At 42.0% G+C, this 14,479-nt stretch overlaps 1 long non-coding RNA gene across 1 annotated transcript in view; it reads left to right on the top strand.

The window, feature by feature from the left end:
• LOC141140725 (uncharacterized) overlaps window positions 1–13,243 on the top strand; it is a 51,782-nt gene extending 38,539 nt beyond the window's left edge. The window contains exons 2-3 of the long non-coding RNA XR_012243990.1: window positions 3,661–3,791; window positions 12,289–13,243. This is a non-coding gene — a long non-coding RNA (uncharacterized lncRNA). The remainder of the gene's footprint in view (window positions 1–3,660; window positions 3,792–12,288) is intronic.
• The last annotated feature ends 1,236 nt before the right edge of the window (window positions 13,244–14,479 follow it).

The following is a 14,479-nucleotide window of genomic DNA, read 5'->3' on the forward strand; positions in this document are numbered from 1 at the left end:
CAGACCTGATACAAATTAGAACAGGAACCAGGCAAGGCTGTCCCCTTTCACCACTCTTATTCATAGTTGCCATAGAAACGGTGGCGATCGCCATCAGGTCTAATCCTAATATACATGGCGTATACAGTGGAGGCAGAGATCATAAATGTGCATTATTTGCAGATGATCTTTTATTATTTATCACAGATCCTATTACGACCCTGCCTAACTTGGCTTCACTACTTTTTGACTTTGGAATAGTATCAGGCCTGAAGGTCAATCAGTCTAAATCAGAGGCAATGGATATTAATCTACCTACCTCAACCCTGACCTCTATACGCGCTTCTTTTCCATTTAGGTGGTGCAAACAGGCCCTTCCTTACCTAGGTGTAAAACTCACCCCAGACATATCTACTCTATACAAGGCTAATTACACCCCTCTTCTCTCTTCCACGATGGAGGACTTAAAGAATTGGCAGAACCATAGTCTTTCTTGGTTGGGCAGGATAAGTACCGTCAAAATGATGACCCTTCCTAGAATTCTTTATTATTTTAGGTCCCTTCCGATTTCAGTTCCTACAACATTTTTTAAAAAACTCCAATCATTAACCTTTAAATTCATTTGGAGCCGGGGAGGTTGCAGGGTGGCTCGATCTTCCTTGTATGTCTCAAAGGGACAGGGTGGATTAGGGGTACCACACTTTTTGCGTTACTATAGAGCGGCCCAGTTGGCACAACTTTACCAAATTTATTCTACATCCTATCGCCCTGATTGGGTCAACCTAGAGGCACAAGCGAGCTCTCCTCTCCCTATGGACCTTCTAATGTGGCTGCCTTCTAAGGAACGCAGAGCCATTATGAGCCCCTCTCTATCTCACTCACTGAGCCTTTGGGATAGGATGTGCAAAATATACTCTCTTAGGTCACCACATACTCCAGTTGCCCCCATTTTTGGGAACCCGCACTTTCCCCCAGGACAACATCCACAACAGTTTGCTTGGTGGATCAATAAAGGCTTGTACAAGATAGCACATTTTATAGATCATAAGGGCATCAGAAAACCCTCCTATTTTCGAGACACTCTAGATATGCCCCTGGCCGAGTCCTTTCGACTCTCCCAAATTACTTATTACTTACACTCACTATGCAGAAACCAGGGGGACAACACCACTAGAACACCCTATGAAAACAAATGCCTAAGAGGGCCTGAAACGCGAGGTAGTATTTCAGAGTTATATGTTCTACTAACAGACCAGGGCTCTAAACTTCCCTACCAATTAGCTTGGGAGGCGGACCTGGGGGAGACGATTGATGAGGACATTTGGTCCAGGTGGTCAACCATGATACACAGGGGAATTCTGAACACTTCCCTAGTAGAGGCGAACTATAAGGTATTGTCACGATGGTACCTAGTTCCAACACGGATAACCAAAATCTACCCAGATGCATCGCCTCTCTGTTTCAGGAGGTGTGGCCAAGAGGGCACAATGCTCCACATCTGGTGGACATGTCCGAAGGTCAAGAGATTTTGGATAAGACTTTTTAACTTGGTTTATTCGGTGACTGGAGTGAACATACCTAAAAATGTTAAGACGGCATTATTTTCGGATCTCTCGAGCGAACTACCCAGGCATCTCAGATCCCTTATCTTTTTTATCCTCCTAGCAGCTAAGATAACCATAGCGCGAGCATGGAAAACCCCCTTGATAAATTTGGCATTAGTTAAAAACAAAATTTCTTGGATTATGATAAATGAAAAATTAACTAGTATTCTTCGCGACCAACAAGATAGATTTGAAAGGGTTTGGAACCCTTGGATTAGGTATCTCCAGTCGCCGTGAGGGGCGGGGGGGGGGGTCAGCGGCTTGGAACGTGGAGATCGTTCGCACACTCTACTTCTCCTTTTCTTTTCTTTTCTTCCTCTTCTTTCTTTCTCCCTTTCCTTTTCTTTTCTCTCTACATACAAACTATTAAACTTTGTCCCCACAGAGGGGTTACTATACGCATGACATCGGGCTCTACAGTATATTAATCCTAGAAGTATACCTAATACCTAAGTTTTCTGTTATAACCCCAAGTTGGGAAATGAACCACATTACATGACAGTCCCTCTTCAGGGAATTTCACTGCAATATCTTCTATGTGTGTTAGGTGTCTTAGGTGCCTTAGCACAGTTATATAATGAGCCATTTACGCTAATTTGAGATTCACTATTGTAATATTACTGTAGACACAAAACCTGTATCAATGTGAACCTTGTTATCTGTTAAAATTTGATTTCAATAAAAACATTGGAAAAGAAACTTGCTATACTTTTTTTGTACAACCAATGGGTTGAACAAACAAAAAAAATGGCCAGATTTCCCCATCTAGACATTCGAGGTAGGTGGGCGAATCCCTCCCGCTGTGATATTGTGTGTACTGACAGCTGGAAAACTTCCCCCCTATCAGAACACACTAATCATTTGGGAAAAACCTGACAGGCTGGTTTACAGAAGTCAATCAGTAGATCTACTTCTATACAAGCAGCCTGCTTGGATTAAAATTCTGCTGGTTCCTGCTAAACTTGCTAAATTTCGATCCATGTATGGCCGCCCCGCTCCTTGTTTTATCAATCAATCAATAAGCCTATTTTCTTAAAGTACTATGAACGGAATAGTGTCTGGACATTTTTAACCACTTGCCTACTGGGCACTTTTACCCCCTTCCTGCTCAGACCAATTTTCACCTTTCAGCGCTGTCACACTTTGAATGACAATTGCATTGTAAAGTCATTGAACACTTTACTCATAAGAAATTTTTATAATTTTTCACACAAATAGAGCTTTCTTTTGGTGGTATTTAATCACCACTGTTTTTTTAAATTTTTTTTGCAAAGTATATTTTTTGCTAATTATATATATTTTTCCTAAAAATTGTGATTGGCCCTTTACCCCAATCTGTGATCAGCAATGTCCTAGTGACACAGTAATCACAGAGCACGCCAACCGCACGTCACAGCAGGCGCAACCACAGGAGGACATCATATGATGCCCTCCCCAGAACTGGCCAGCCATGCTGTTGCTGTCATTCGGCTATAGCATGGTGGGCAAGTGATTAAGCCTGGCCTGACTTCCCAAGGGGGCTTCATCCTGGCCTGGCGCTTAAGCCTGGCCTGATTTCCAGAGGGTGGCTTTCATCCTGGCCTGGCGCTTAGGCCTGGTCTGACTTCCCGAGGGGGGCTTCATCCTGGCCTGGCGCTTAAGGTATACAGGCAGGTTTTCTATATATTCTGTTCAACTGGCTCCACAACAAGCTCTTCTGTGCTTTTACCTAACATAAACAGAGCTCTGATTAAGCAGAATGCTGAGAGGATTAAATAATGCATAAAGTGCACATCGTGCAGAATTTCCTGTGAAATGCAATCACAACAAAAGGTATGACATTGAATACAGATGACGCGTCCTCGCACACATCCTTACAACACTGCTGTCTGCTATTGGTTTGATGTGTGTTTTGGAAAAACACAGAAATAACTTTTCTAAAAGAAACAAGTATGTGAAAGCTTATCATTATGTTATAAAATAATTATGTTTTGCAAACACATAGTACTATAAAGCTTGCATTGACATCTGAGCAGAACCTATTCCTGGGGATTTTAAAGCATTTTTTTTCTCTCTTGGTACATATCACATGTCCCAGGAAGCTGGAGGGCCATTCACGAATGCGCAAGCTCACACTCGAGCAGTGGGGAGCCAGCTATGACCAAGATGGCGGCACTGGGGATCAATAAGAACTGGCTGCGGGAAGACAGTGCTATACTCCAGCCACTGGTAATTACCTGATTTTTAAAACAACAAAAAGTTGAAATTTTAAACCAAAAGGTACATACTAACAGATTATACTGCATACCAGCCATTGTTACGTGTAATTCAAGTGGTCCTACAAAGGTTACTAGGGGTTCCTTGAACAGTAGTGAATTTATTTTCCATCTGGTGATACCTGTGTCATTCTTTCCACTGACCACCAATTTAAGGGGCCCTTCTTCCACTGATCACCAGTGTAAGGGACTCCTTCATCCACTGACCAACAATGGTAAGGGCTGACTTTTCCACTAACCACCAAAGTAAGGGTGCACTGCACTGACCACCAATATAAGAAGGCATTTTTTTACTGACTACCAATGTAAAGCGACATTAACATTTTCACTGTCTGTCTTACATTTCTAGTCAGTATTATTTTTATTTTTTTTATTCATTTCAGGATTATTACTAAATCAATTAGAGGTGGTGGAGGAGTGTAAAATAATTGTTTTCTCTATGTGTCAAATACTCCAAAGCCTGATTTATACTGTTAGGCTGGCCATACACGGGTCAAATTTCGAAAAAAATTTCTTTAGAAAACCTTATATAAGAATTTTCGTTTGAATTTCGCACCATTAGTGGGCTGCAGCAACAGCCGGTTTTCGTGTGGTAATCACATTTGAGTAATCGGGCATGTTGGAAATTTTTGGAAAAACTAACGATTTTCTAATCAATGATGGGACAATCGTGCAAGAAATGTAATAGAAAAGGGAATGCACATGAGTGCAAGAAAAGAAAATTCCCGGAAAGAAAAGGAGATTCCCGGCCATGAAAATTATTTTCTGTAGCAACATGAGGTGAAATTGAAGGCTTGGTTGGTCGCATTTCGAATATCAATGGTCACATAATCAGATCAAAAAACGCACAAAATCTGATTTTGAAAAGAAAATTTGTTTATTAGTTGATATTAGTGGATAGAGGAATCTGTAAATTAGTTTTTTTTTCCTTCAGCCAATGGGCTAAACAAAAAAAATAAATACATTTACAGATTCCCCTATCCACACAAGCAAGGTGGATGGAGGAATCATCCTCGCTGTGAAATTGTATTCTGACTGAGGGGATTCTCTGCTATCAGAATACATGATCAGAGGCTGCAAGCCTCTGATCAATGAAAGTTTTCCAGCATGGTCATTCAGCAGTAGTTGACCTACTGATTGCTGTCAAACAGGAAGGGTCACACAAAGATCAAAAATTATCTGGTTCGTGCTAAACCAGTTAAATTCCAATCTGTCTGTATTCACCTTAAAGAGGAGTTCCACCCGAGGTCCAGTCAAAAAAAACAAAAATTAAAAGTCAGCAGCTACAAATACTGCAGCTGCTTATTTTTAATTGGACACTTACTTGTCCCAGGGTCCCGCTCGTCTCCCCCTCCGTTCAGCGGCGCCAGCATTGCAACTGTGGGCGCCAGGCTGTGGCTTCACAGCCTGGCACCCACTGCGCATGCGCGAGTGGTGCCGCGCGCCGTGATTGGCCGCTCAGTCACCTGGGACCTGTAATGGGTCCCAGATGATTGACAGGAGGGAGGGAGCAGAGCTGAGCCCTTCCTGTGCCAAGGGGGAAGTGATGTAACCAGCCCAGGCACTGGAAGAGGCAGACTACGAGGGGCCACCTAGCAACAGGCATTTAGAGGTAAGTTAAAAAAAAAAAAAAAAATCCAATTTTTTTTGTATTTTTTTTTAGGATTTTTCATGTAGTTTTTTTTTTTTTTGGGTGGAACCCCACTTTAATTAGCCTATATTTCAAATACAATATTTTAAATGTATTTTATAGCTACAATTTAGAGACTTTAAAGACTGAGAAAGGATGTTGTATACTATACTGCCTAAAGCAGCTACTTTTGTTTTAGGGCTCTTTCACACGGGGCGGATCAGTGATGATCCGCCCCGTGAACACCCGCTGGCTCAGCGGGGATCGCTCCGCCGATCCCCGCTGAGCAGAAAGATGACAGGTCCATCGCTGCACGCTGTGCAGCTACGGACCTGTCAGAGCGCCGCTCTCCCCTATGGGGGATCGGATGATGACGGACCGTAGTGTCCGTCGTCACCCGATCCGATCCGAAAACGGATGGAAAAGTAGGTTTTTCCTCCGTTACACTTTTCGGATCGGAGCGGCGTCGGATGTCAGCGGACATGTCACCGCTGACATCCGACGCTCCATAGGGATACATGTATGTCCGTTTTTCATCCGAAAACGGAAGGATGAAAAACGGACATACGGATCCCCTGTGTGAAAGAGCCCTTATTGTTCCCACAGATTGCTCCAGGTAATTCTTGGATATAATTACATAGTTTGAAAGAGTTTCTTTGAAAAGAGTGAAATCTGGAACTATACATTTATTTTGGATGCAGACACTACTGTAGCCAGGTGCTAATAGTAAACATCCCTAGTAATAGATAATGCAGTTTTAACAGTTTTTCAGCTTTAGAATTGAAGCACAACATAGTACTTAGAAGAGAAATTACTTGCATTGTTATCTCAATGTATTGCTGTCGTATTGGTTACCTTTGTGCTTAACCCAACAGAAGACATTTCTTGTTTTCTTGTGAACAAACTGACTGTCAACATTATACTGTGGTGAAAATAATTATTTGATCCCCTGCAGATTTTGTAAGTTTACCCACTTACAAAGAAATGAAGGGTCTATAATTGTTATCATAGGTGTATTTTAAATGATGGAGACAGAATATCAACCAAAAATCCTGAAAAAGCACATGATACAAATGTTATAAATGTTATAAATTGAGTTGCAGTTCATTGAGTAAAATAAGTGTTTGATCCACAAGCAAAACATGACTTAGGTGTCCTTTTATGAAAGTGCGGTAAAATACCGCTTTTCAGTTCTCAGGCATTCTCAGAGGAGATCGCTCAGTGCCTGTTTATGAAAGTGTGTAGATCGCTTCTCATGTTGAGTTGAGGAGCGATCTACAAATGCCGGGAACTCCTGAGAATGGCTCCTCTCACTGTAATCTCGCGTGATATAGCGGGATTACAGTATGAGGAACCATAAAATACAAAGTTTAACACAAATCAGCACACATTATTCCCCAACATATTAATAAAATAATAAAGATAAATTCCCCCTACACAATATACATTAACCTAATTATAAAAAAAACATTGTTTTTATCAATATTTAAAGATCATACATGTCCCTATTTAAATGTGAATGGTGTATAGTAAATGAATGTAATGCACATATGTAATGCAGCTATACACCATTCATATAAATGCAAAATACATTTATAATCATTAAAAAAATAATTTTAATAAAGTATACAAGTATAAATATTTATTAATAAATTAAAATAAAATATATTTCATAATTGATAAACATAAAAATTGATAAACTGGTGCAATGCGAGAACACTGCGAATCCACTGCGGGTTCCCGCATCGCACCGACTCACATGTCAGTTCACACTGCCATATGCGAATCGCTGGGGAGTGTCAATACATTGTTAAGGACACCCCCAGTTCAGCTTGCATATCGCACTGCGAACTGACAGTCCGGACATGCGATCCGATTCTGGTCCGAACAGAAAAAAGGGTCCTGTGCGTGTTTGCACGGAATGCGGTGCGATATCAGCCATACTACCTGTACGGCTGATATCGCAACGCACAGACATCGCATGTAATGTGAATGGCAGTGTGCTGCGAATTACATGCGATGTCCGGCATCGCACAAGTGTGAACTGGGCCTAAAAGTTAACACCCCCAAATCAGTTCGCATATCGCAGTGTGATCTGCAAACTCGGACAGTAATCGAATCGCATGGGTGTGAACACCCATGCGATCCAATTCTGCTGTGGACCAAAAAAAGGGTCCTGTAAGAGTTTTGTCCGAGTGCAATGCAAATTTAGCAATACTATCTGTATGGCTGAAATCGCATTGCACAGAGATCGGATGTGATTTTGCACTGCAGTGCGGTGCGAATCACATCCGATCTCGGACACCGCAGCAGTGGGAACTGGCCCTAAATCATATTGCATTTGCACCAAAATGGTACAGGACCCTTTATTTGGTCCGCACTGGAATCGGATCGCATGGGTGTGAACACCCATGCGATCCGATTCCTGCACCATTACATAGTTCGCACTGCGATCTGTGAAATGATCTGGGGGTGTCATTAACTTTACATTGACACCCGCAGTGGTGCGCAGATGTCAATGTAGGTGCGATGTGAAAACCCACTTAGGAATCACGCTGGTTCACGCATTGCACAAGTGTGAACCCAGCCAGAGACGTGAACATCTAAAAAAAAATATATACATATATCTATATATATCTATATATATATAATATATAATATATATATAATAGATATATATATATATATATATATATATATATATATATATATATATATATATATATATATATATATATATATATATATATATACACTATAAATTTCACCAGTTTCATGCTTCTCACTCTGATTCTCCACTTCTGAAATGGTGAATCAGAAAGTGAGAATTCTGTCACAGATTGCCAGTGAGGTGCTGAGATCGCACCTTCATAAACTGGCCGTTTCTGTGAAGTCAGTTACAAATTCTCACTGTGCTGAGATAATCAGCGGAGAACGTGTTCTCCACTGATTATCTCAGTTTCATAAACTGGTTATGAGCTGAGATCAGCGGTGAGACTTGGGATCGCTGCTGATCTCAGTTTCATAAAAGGACACCTTAGTACTTGGTGGAGAAACCCTTGTTGGCAAGCACAGAGGTAAGACGTTTCTTGTAGTTGGTTACCAGGTTTGCACACATTTTAGGAGGGATTTTGGTCCAATCTTTTTACAGATCTTCTCTAATTCCTTAAAGTTTCTTGGCTGTCGCTTGGCAACTTGAAGTTTCAGCTCCCTCCATACATTTTCTATAGGATTAAGGTCTGGAGACTGGCTAGGCCACTCCATCACCTTAATGTGCTTCTTCTTGAGTCACTCATTTGTTGCCTTGGTGGTATGTTTTTGGTCATTGTCATGCTGGAAGACCCATCCACGACCCATCTTCAGTGTTTTGGCTGAGGGAAGAAGGTCCTCATCCAAGATTTTACAATACATGACCCCTTCCATTGGCCCCCAAAAACAGCCCCAAAGCATAATGTTTCCACCTCTGTGCTTGATTGTAGGGAAGGTATTCTTAGGGTCATAGTCTGGATTTTTCTTCCTCCAAACACGGTGAGTCAAGTTAATGCCAAAGAGCTCAATTTTGGTCTCATCTGGCCACAGCACTTTCTCCAAATCCTTCTCTGAATCATTTAGATGTTGGCAAACTTCAGACGGGCCTGTACATGTGCCTTCTTGAGGAGAGGGACCCTGCGGGCGCTGCAGGATTTCAATCCATGGTGGTGTATTATGTTACCAATGTTATTTTTGGTGAATTTGGTCCCAACTGCCTTGAGATCATTCACAAGCTCCTCCCATTTAGTTCTAGGTTGATTCCTCACTTTTCTCATGATCATCCTTACCCCATGAGGTAAAATGTTGCATTGAGCTCCAGACCGAGGGCGATTGATAGTTATTTTTATTTCTTTCATTTGCGAATAATCGCTTCAACAGTTGTCTCCTTCTCACCAAGCTTTTTGCTGATGGTCTTGTAGCCCATTCCAGCCTTGTGCAGGTCTACAATCTTGTCCCTGACGTTCTTTGACAGCTCTTTGGTCTTTCCCATGATGGAGAGGTTTGAATGGAAGAAAGAGATTCTGTGGACAGGTGTCTTTTATACACATAACAAGCTTTCATTAGGAGCACCTTCTTAAATTGACAGGACTAATCTGTGTACCACATGAGCACATACTGTAGCCAGTCTGTAGTCTGTGGGAGCCAGAATTATTGTTGGTTGGTAGGAGATCAAATATTTATTTTACTCACTGAACTGCAACTCAATTTATAATATTTGTATTTTTCTGGATTTTTGGTTGATATTCTGTCTCTTTCATTAAAAATACACCTATGATAAAAATGAGTGGGCAAACTAACAAAATCTGCAGGGGATCAAATAATTATTTTTGCCACTGTAGATATACTCTTAGATATACAGAAGACATACTGCATAAGTACTCAATATATATTTTAATTATTCAGTATCAGTCAGGGCACATTCACAGAGTCTCTTTAAAGAGGGAGTCCACCTAGAAAAAAAAATATTAAAAGCCAGCAGCTACAAACACTGCAGCTACTGACTTTTAATAAATGGTCACTTACCTGTCCTGGAGTCCAGCGATGTTGGCAGCCGAGGCCGATCAATCGTTCGGCTCTCGGCTGCTGCCACCGCCATTCTCTGTGAGGGGAATCAGGAAGTGAAGCGTTGCGGCTTCACTTCCCGGTTCCCTACTGCGCATGCGCAAGTCGCGCTGCGCGTTCTAAGTGGTCCCCGCTATCTCCTGGGACCTGTGTGTTTCCCAGGAGACAGCGGGGGGGGGGGTGCGGGAGGGGGGTGTGACTCCCGTGGGAGTCTGTTCCCGGAAGTGGGTGCAGATACCTTTATTAGGCACCGGAGGGGGGGAGGGGGGAGGAATCAGATGAGCGGAAGTTCCACTTTTGGGTGGAACTCCGCTTTAAAGCCTCAACCTTTCCCCCACTACTCTATTGTCCCAGACACCACAAAATGCCTAGTGTCTTTAGGTCTGCGAGAACAAGTATCATCTTCCTATGATGCAGTGCTCAGCCTTGAGTAGCCAATTGCCAAGCTATAACACTGTCACATAAGGGAGGGGATGACATAATCATGTGTAAGCTCCAACAACATGCAACACCAAGCTTTCACAGGGTAATTCTGGGCAGGGGGAAGTGTGGGGAACGTAAATATAAGTGGTTCAGGGGCAGTGGCAGCCCATCCATTAGGGGCGCACGGGCGATGCCCCCCTATCCATGTATCCGGCTCCTTATTCTACATGCAGGGTGCCAGAGGCATGGATTCCAATGGGGTTTTTTTGTTTTTTTAAGCATGTGATTAGAGCCAGAGGTTTTAACAGGCTTCAAAAAAGGGTGGGCTTGGGGCACAGAGCACTGCACCCTGAGCTCACCCAGTTGTGTGACAATAGCAAATGAATATTCGCTATTGTCACACTGATTCTCCTCTTGGCAAGTCCGGAAGTGGGTCCTCAGACCTGTCACCCGATAGGCTGAAAGGACAGGCGATCCTATTGGCCACCGAGGAGGGATGAGATGCGCGGCCGCCATGAGGAGAGGCACAAGAAGCCGCCGCTCTGTCGCCCAGTGGGAAACTCTGCCCGCTTGATGGGGCAAGTGCGGGGCTGACTGACCGACCAACCGAGGGGGCCCACGGGGGCTGCAGGTGACCTGACTGGCTGGGGGGTGGCTGCGGGTGCATTGTTTGCCGTCCCCCCCAAAAAAACCACCAGCCGCCACTGTTCAGATGCATAACTGACACGGGCCATATACATGGGCAATTTTCTAGGTATTTCAATTTTCATCCAACTTTTAGTTGCAAAAGTAATTAAATGGATTAATGGGTGCTATGACCATTCCTGACCAATAATTCTAAATATACAAACTGCCGCTGGTAGGTTGCCTTGATCATTTTTGCAATTGAAATTATTTAAAAGTGAAATTACTAGAAATTTGCCCGGTGAATGACCAGCTTCACCATGTTAGTGAAATGTTTGAGAGGAACAACACTGGTTTTGAAATAAATGTATAGTATGTTTATTTTTCTGCCTGTAACAGTCTGCTAGCATTGTCCAACACTGCTTCCTTGTACTTTCAGGATATTTTGGAAAATAAAGGACATCAATTGGTCCTATATTAAAAGCTCTTTTCATAATGACACCACAACAAAGTGAACTCAGCAAGTGTCAGGAAACACTGATATTATCTTAGGAACATGCAGCTTTTACACTCGATTTTCGGAAATTACTAGCTTGTTTTACAAACTGCAAACAAAACAAAAATGCATTTATTATCCTTCAATGTGAAGAGATGCGTTTAAAGCGGAGTTCCACCCAAAAGTGGAACTTCCGCTCATTTGTCTCCGCTCCCCCCCCCCCGGTGCCACAATTGGCACCTTTCGGGGGGGAGGGGAGACAGGATACCTGTTCCCACTTCCGGGAGTCCGGGCCACGTGACATCACCGCGGGGCTCCCTCCTCCTCCCTCCTCCTCTCCCTGTCGCCGGGCCAGTAGGAGAGAGTAGGGTTCCCGGCGTGAACCCGTAAGGCTACACTGCCGGGTCCCCCTACCTGCAATGGCGGCGGCAGCACCCGACAGCTGATGGAAACATCAGTTGCGGTGCCGACATCGCTGGACTCCAGGACAGGTAAGGGTCCTTTTGTTAAAAGCCAGCAGCTGCAGTATGTGTAGCTGCTGGCTTTTCATTTTTTTTTTTTTGGGCGCAACACCGCTTTAATATGACGATTTATGGTTCTGTCTACAAAGATGTACATAGGATATCAGAAAGTCCTAACAGAAATCTCTCCATGCTCATTTTACTTTTCTCTTTCCATTTCCAGATTTCCAAATACCAAACATCGGAATTTGACACATGTTCCTTTACTAGTAGAGTGGAAATACATCCTGGAGAAGCTTGTGGGTATTGATAGGGATACACACAATACGTTTCAGAACATGTGGGCTACCTGATTTGATTATAAGGGGTCCCATCAGTTTTGGAGACACCACCATTTTTTCAGGTTTGATTTTTTTTTAGGACACTAGAGCACATAACTGTTCCGTGGTTTCCTTTTATGTCCAAAAGTTATATATTTTTATTTTGATTACTTACAGCGCTGCACCATATTATGTATACATTTACCCACCTGATACCCACTCATTATTTTTCTGCCCCTATACCTATCACTGTAAGGGCTTGTTTACACTTCCTTGTTTACATGTGGCATTGGACATGCTTTTTTGAAGCACTCTGAATGCCAATCAAAGCCCCTGTCACTAAATAAAATGGTTAGCTTACTGTCCTGTTCACACTTATTGTTTGCTTTGCTTCAAAAAATATTCCCCATGTCACTTTCATGGTGCTTTAAAGCATCTTCAAAGCCTCCATAGAAATCTATGACAAATCTCGGTTACAGCACCTACAGCTTTTGAGAGGTTTTTATTGAGCTTTTGCTTTGCTTTGTTTGGAGAAATTGCAGGTATGAGATATCAACCCACACACAGGGCATCTGTCAAGCCGCTTCAAAAAAGCATCACCGAAGCATTATCAAAGCATCACCGAAGCATCATCGAAGCATCACTAAAGCATCACCGAAGCATCAAAAACATATCAAAAAAGCATGTTGAAGCAATAAGTGCTTTAATGTGTGTTGAAGTCCAAGTAACTGTAAATGAGGACTAATGTGTTATTGTTTACTGCACCATGGTCATTCTATGTAATATTTCAAATTTTTTTTGTTGGATTCAATCTGTATATGAGTCTTTGCTGTCATACCTGATGTAAATATTTAGTTTGTGGATATGATCTGTGACCATGTTAATGTGCTCCTAATAAAGTTAATTTGAAAGCAAAAAGTTCCAGGGACATTTTGTTTGAAAGATAACAAAATCACCTTATTACACGTGATACTGTCTCACACCACCGTAGCTCACTACACTTATTATGATATATCATTTAAATTGAGCCTTCATGGGTATGTACACCACAATTGGCAAGTTAATCTCACTGTTATTTTTCTCCCCTTTATGTATATCAAAATTGCTTAATCATTACATAAAAAAACAAGATAATAACAATAACAAATAACCCTATTCAAATAATTGGAACATCAGAAATGTATCCCTATATTAAGCCCATTGACCTTCAAGACTACTTTTTTTTTAGTACCTTCCTGCCCAAAGGTCCATTAAACCTCACTATTCCAAATCTAGAAATTAGATTTTTGCAATATATTATTTTGCAATAATATATCTACTATTTTTATCTAAATCAACCTTTTGCATTTTTATTGGTAGTTCTTTTCAGATTAATGTTGTGAGATCTCTCTTTTTGGGTAAATAGGAGGTATTAAAAATCTCTTCTACCCAATCCCTCTTAAAAAATAGCAAAAAAATAGTAAAAGTGTAATTGAATATTATGAAAAATTACCTTTCCTTCTCAATCTGCAGCCCAACCTGGAGACGTTCTGCACACCATCTAAAATGACCCACAGGAATGTCATTTCCTGCTTATGTGATTGGTTTACTGATTTTCCCAGAAGTTTGCACTAAGATACGATTTTGACCATTCCCTGCAACTAAAACATCATTTTTGGTGAGATACTCCCAAATGTAAATCACATCTAAGTGCCCTTTCACACTGCAGTACATGGATTTTTATATTACAGCATTTTAAAACGTACTATGCATTTTATAAAGAGCGCATAGCTTGTTTTAAATGCGTTGCATGCAACTTATAAGCAATGAATAGCTGGTTGTTAAGGGCCAACGCCCTCAGAGCCAACTCCTTAACAGCCAGCTATTCATTGGTTGTTGATATGCCCCTGGCAGGGGCATATTAACAACCAACTCATAAGCCATGAATAGCTGATTGTTAAGGGCCAACGCTGTCAGGGCCAACTCCTTAACAGCCAGGTTGGTTGTTAATATGCCCCCGGCGGGTGGTTGTTAAGGAGCCGGAACCCGACAGCATGCATTTTTGGTGCATTTTTTGTTGCGATTCCCATTTACTTCGATGGAAGGTGCATCTTT

Source organism: Aquarana catesbeiana, linkage group LG04 (genome assembly GCF_042186555.1).
Source record: "Aquarana catesbeiana isolate 2022-GZ linkage group LG04, ASM4218655v1, whole genome shotgun sequence".
NCBI classification, from domain to species: Eukaryota; Metazoa; Chordata; class Amphibia; order Anura; family Ranidae; genus Aquarana; species Aquarana catesbeiana.